Raw genomic sequence first — 5,651 nt, forward strand, 5'->3', positions numbered from 1 at the left:
AGGAGATGCTGGGAGTACTCGGGTTTCAAGAGGGAGTTTTACCGATGAGGTATTTGGGGCTACCTCTTTTATCTTCTCGATTAACAATTGCTGATTGTAACCCATTATTGTTGAAAATTGATAAACGCATTGCGGGATGGGAGGGTATGGCTCTTTCTTATGCTGGTAGGGTGCGGATTATTAAATCTGTACTCTTGTCACTGAGTTTATATTGGTCATCGGCGTTCATCCTGCCAAAGAAAGTTACTAACGAAATTGAGAAGAGACTGCGTTCTTTCTTGTGGAATGGGACAACAAACAGTGGTTATGCGAAGGTAGCATGGAAAGATCTATGCTGACTGAAGGATGAGGGAGGACTAGGATTCAAGGATATTGCTATCTTGAATCGTGCATTAATGACAAAGAAACTCTGTGATATCATTAGGTGCGATAGGACCTCAATTTGGGTTGAATGGCTTTACTAGGGTCGGTTACGAGACACCTCCATTTGGACGATTAGAGAGCATGGAGGCTCATGGAGTTGGCGAAAAATTCTACATCTACAGGTTTTCCTCCGCCCTATGGTGGACTATCAAATCGGCGACAGGAGAACATTTTACCTTTGGCAGGACCCATGGCATTATCTCGGACCGCTTAATGTCACATTTCCACGGGGACCGAGGCTACTCAGATTCGAGGAATCAGCCAGACTGAGCACGGTGATTAGTGAAGGAGAGTGGCAGTGGCCTCCTATCACAAATTTTGAGTGTCTGGAGATCACACATGGTTTACCCACCATCCATGGAGGGGAGGACCGCATTATTTGGAGATTTGATCAGGAAAAACCCACAACTCAGGCTCTATACAGGCTTTTTGATCCCCCAGGACCAAAAGTAGGCTGGTCTTCACTACTTTCGGGATCACTGAAGATTCCACGTCATTCTTTCATCTTATGGCTTGCTATTCTAGGCAAATTGGCTACGACGGACAAATCATGGTTAGAACACCTTCGCCCATGTATTCTATGTAATGAGGGAGCGACGGAGACACATGGCCACTTATTCTTTCAGTGCAGATTTAGTCAACAGTGTCTTACAGCAATCCGGAGAATGGTACGTATTTTTGGCCCAATAGAGACTGGATAACAGATATTGAATGGGCTTCCCAAAGATGGAGAGGTAAGCATATTGTTAACATATCTTATCGAGCAATATTAGCATCATGTGTGTATCACATTTGGAGGGAGAGAAACTTGAGACGATTCGAGCACACCGAGAGGACACCTAGCACCATGGCTTTATTGATTGTTGAGGATATCAGGAAGCGGATCCTTTGCATCTCACTACCTAGATCAGTCAGTACACGAGCTTTATATACACTGTAGCGTATCCCTTGGGCTGTCGAGGGAGAAACTAGCTGATAACCACATTGTTGTACTGTACTATTATTTTATTTTACTTAATGAAACTTATATTTACCCAAAAAAAATAATAACTACAAGTAAATACAAAAGGGAAACAAACTTGTTTTAATAAAACCGTGCAAAACAGCTAACTTTTGAACGTTCTCAGAATTCGACGAAACTTAACCCAATCGTTGGTCTAAATCCAAGAATTTGTGTGGTAAATTTTCTAAGCATAATAATAACTACAAGTTAGTATAAAAGGGAAACAAACTTGTTTGAATAAAATAGTGCAAAACAGCGATATTTTGAACGGCCTCAGAATTCGACGAAACTTAACCCAAACGTTGGTCTAAACCCAAGTATTTGTGTTGTAAATTTGCTAAGCGTAATAAGAACTACAAGTTAATATAAAAGGAAAACAAACTTGCTTTAATAAAAGCATGCAAAACAGGTAACTTTAGAACGTTCTCAAAATTCGACGAAAATTGACCCAATCGCAGGTCTAGACCCAAGCATTTGTATTGTAAATTTTCTAAGCGTATGCAAGTTAGTATAAAAGTAAAACAAACTTGGTTTAGTAAAACCGTGCAAAACTGCTAAATTTTGAACATTCTCAAAATTCGACGAAACTTGACCCAAACGTTGGTCTAGACCCAAGTATGTATTGTAAATTTGTTAAGCGTAATAATAACTACAAGTTAGTATAAAAGGAAAACAAACTAGTTTTAATAAAAACGTGCAAAACAGCTAAATTTTGAGCGTTCTCAGAATTCGACGAAACTTGACCCAAACGTAGGTCTAGACCCAAAAATTTGTGTGTTAAATTTGCTAAGCGAAATAATAACTACAAGTTAGTATAAAAGGGAAACAAGCTTGTTTCAATAAACCGTGCAAAACTGCTAAATTACAAGCGTTCTTAGAATTCGACGAAACTTGACCCAAACGAAGGTCTAGACCCAAGAAATTGTGTCTTAAGGGCTTCACTACTTTCGGGCTCGGTAAAGATTCCACGTCACTTATTCATCCTATAGCTTGCTATTCTTAGCAAGCTGCCTACGACAGACAAACCATGGTCATCTCACTTTGGCGATTGCATACTTTGTAACGAGGGGGCAATAGAGACACATTGACAGCTTTTCTTCCAGTGCAGATTTAGCCGACAGTGTCTCTCAGCAATCCGGAGAAAGGTACGATGGCATTGGCCCAATAGAGACTGGGCAAACGACATTGAGTCGGCTTCTCGCAGATGGAGGGGTAAGCACATCGTTAACATAGCTTATCGAGCACTACTAGCATCTTCTGTTTACCATATTTGGAGGGAGAGAAACCTGAGACCTTTTGAGCACATTGAGAGGACTCCGAGCACCATGGCGTTATTGATAGTTGATGATGTCAGGCAGCGGATCATTAGTATTTCATTAGCTAATTCTATCAGTACACGGGTTTTGTATAGACTATGGCGTATCCCTTGGCCTATCGAGGGAGAAACCACCTGATGATTACTTTGTTGTACTGTACCATTTTTTACTTAATGAAAATTACATTTACCCAAAAAAAGAAAATAAATTGTGTGTTAAATTTTCTAAGCGAAATAATAACTATAAGTTAGTATAAAAGGGAAACAAACTTGCTTTAATAAAACCGTGCAAATCAGCTAAATTTTGAACGTTCTCAGAATTCGCAGATGATCTCCTCCTCTTTTGTAAAGCTGACAAGGACTCGGTTAGAACCGGTTGAATATTCAAAAGAGTCACCTAATTATCTCCCGGTCTGCACAAGAAAGGAAAGAACAACTACTATCGATCTTGGGCATCCAGGAGGGGCAACTCCCAATGAGGTACTTGGGCCTACCTCTAATCTCATCTAGGCTTTCTATCTCTGATTGTCAGCCACTTTTATCTAAAATTGATGCTCGTATTGCTGGTTGGGGGGGAATGTCATTATTATATGCTGGTCGGGTACAAATATAAAAACAGTTCTTTCAGCATTGAGCTTGTATTGGGCTTCTGCATTCATATTACTGAAGGCGGTTATTAAGGAAGTGGAGAAACGCCTACGACTATTCCTTTGGAAAGGCATTTCAGGCACAGGATATGCCAAAGTTGCGTGGAAAGATGTTTGCAAACCGATGGTGGAAGGGGGACAGGGTATAAAAGATATTGGTATACTCAACCAAGCTTTAATGACAAAGAAATTGTGTGATGTCATTAGATGGGAGAAGCTTCTATCTTTGGAAGGATCCATGGCATCATCTTGAATCCCTGATTACTAGATTTCCATGTGGACCGAGACTACTCGGGCTTGATGAATCTACCAAGCTTCATATGGTTATAGTTGACGGCCAATGGCACTGGCCTCTCATTACGGAATTGGAATGCCATCAGATTATCTACACATTACCCCTGATTCATGGTGGTGAGGATAGAATCATTTGGCGGTTTCCCGATGGGCGTCCCACTGCCCAAGCTTTGTACCGGCTTCTTTGCCCACCAGGACCAAAAGTAGGATGGACTTCACTACTTTCGGATTCGTTGAAGATTCCACGATATTCCTTTATCTTATGGATGGCTATTCAGGAAAAATTACCGACGACGGATAAACCTTGGCACGCACACCTTGGAGGGTGTATTCTTTGTGATGGGGTCTAGACGAGACACATTCCCACTTTTTCTTTCGATGTCGATTCAGTAGACGATGCCTCTCAGCACTATGACAAATTATTCGATTAACGTGGCCCAATAGAGAATGGGCAAGGGATGTGGAATGGGCAACTAGGAAATGGAGAGGGAAACATATCATCAATATTGCATATAGAGCGCTACTTGGGTCATTCGTTTACCATATATGGCGGGAAAGAAACTCGAGACGGTTCCAACAGATTGAGCATTCAGAAAAGATATTGGCTTCTTTTATTGTTGACAATATTAGACAGAGGATTTTGAGTGTCAATCTACCTAGGTCCATTAGTACATGTGTTCTTTATAGACTATAGCGCATCCCTTGGTCTGTCGAGGGATAGCCAATTGACTGTTGTACTGTAATATTATTTACTTAATGAAACTTACCTTTACCGAAAAAAAAAAACTTGACCCAAACGTTGGTCAAGATCCAAGGAATTGTGTGGTAAATTTGATAAGCGTAATAATAACTACAAATTAGTATAAAAGAGAAACAAGCTTGTTTGAATAATTCGTGCAAAACAGCTAAATTTTGAGCGTTTTTAGAATTTGACGAAACTTGACCCAAACGAAGGTCTAGACCCAAGAATTTGTGTGATAAATTTATTAAGCGTAATAATAACTACAAGTTAGTATAAAATGAAAATAAACTTGCTTTAATAAAACCGTGCAAAATAGCTATATTTTGAACGTTCTCAGAATTCGACGAAACTTGACCCAGACGTTGGTCTAGACCCAAGTATGTGTTGTAAATTTGTTAAGCCTAATAATAGCTACAAGTTAGTATAAAAGGGAAACAAACTAGTTTCAATAAAAACGTGCAAAACCGCTAAATTTTGAACGTTCTCAGAATTCGACGAAACTTGACCCAAACGTTGGTCTTGACCCAAGCATTTGTGTTGTAAATTTGTTATGCGTAATAATAACTACAAGTTATTATAAAAGGAAAACAAACTTGTTTTAATAAAACCGTGGAAAACAACTAAATTTTGAGCGTTCTCAAATTCGACGAAACTTGACCCAAACGTAGGCCTAGACCCAAGAATTTGTATGTTAAATTTCCTAAGCGAAATAATAACTACAAGTTAGTATAAAAGGGAAACCAAACTTGATTTAATAAAACCGTGCAAAACAGTTAAATTTTGAATGTTTTCAGAATTCGACGAAACTTGACCCAAACATTGGTCTAGACCATGTTGTAAATTTACTAATGGTAATAGTAACTACAAGTTAGTATAAAAGGGAAACAAACTTGCTTAAATAAAACCGTGCAGATCAACTAAATTTTGAACGTTCTCAGAATTCGACGAAACTTGACCCAAACGTAGATCTAGAACCAAGCATTTGTGTTATGCATTTGCTAAGCGTAATAATGACTACAAGTAAATATAAAAGTGAAACAAACTTGTTTTAATAAAATAGTGCAAAACAACGATATTTTGAACGTTATCAGATTTCGACGAAACTTGACCCAAACGTTGGTCTAAACCCAAGCATTTGTGTCGTAAATTTGCTAAGCGTAATAATAACTTCAAGTTAGTATAAAAGGGAAACAAACTTGCTTTAATAAAACCGTGCAAAACAACTAA

Source organism: Sesamum indicum, linkage group LG4, assembly GCF_000512975.1.
Source record: "Sesamum indicum cultivar Zhongzhi No. 13 linkage group LG4, S_indicum_v1.0, whole genome shotgun sequence".
In the NCBI taxonomy this organism is placed as follows: Eukaryota; Viridiplantae; Streptophyta; class Magnoliopsida; order Lamiales; family Pedaliaceae; genus Sesamum; species Sesamum indicum.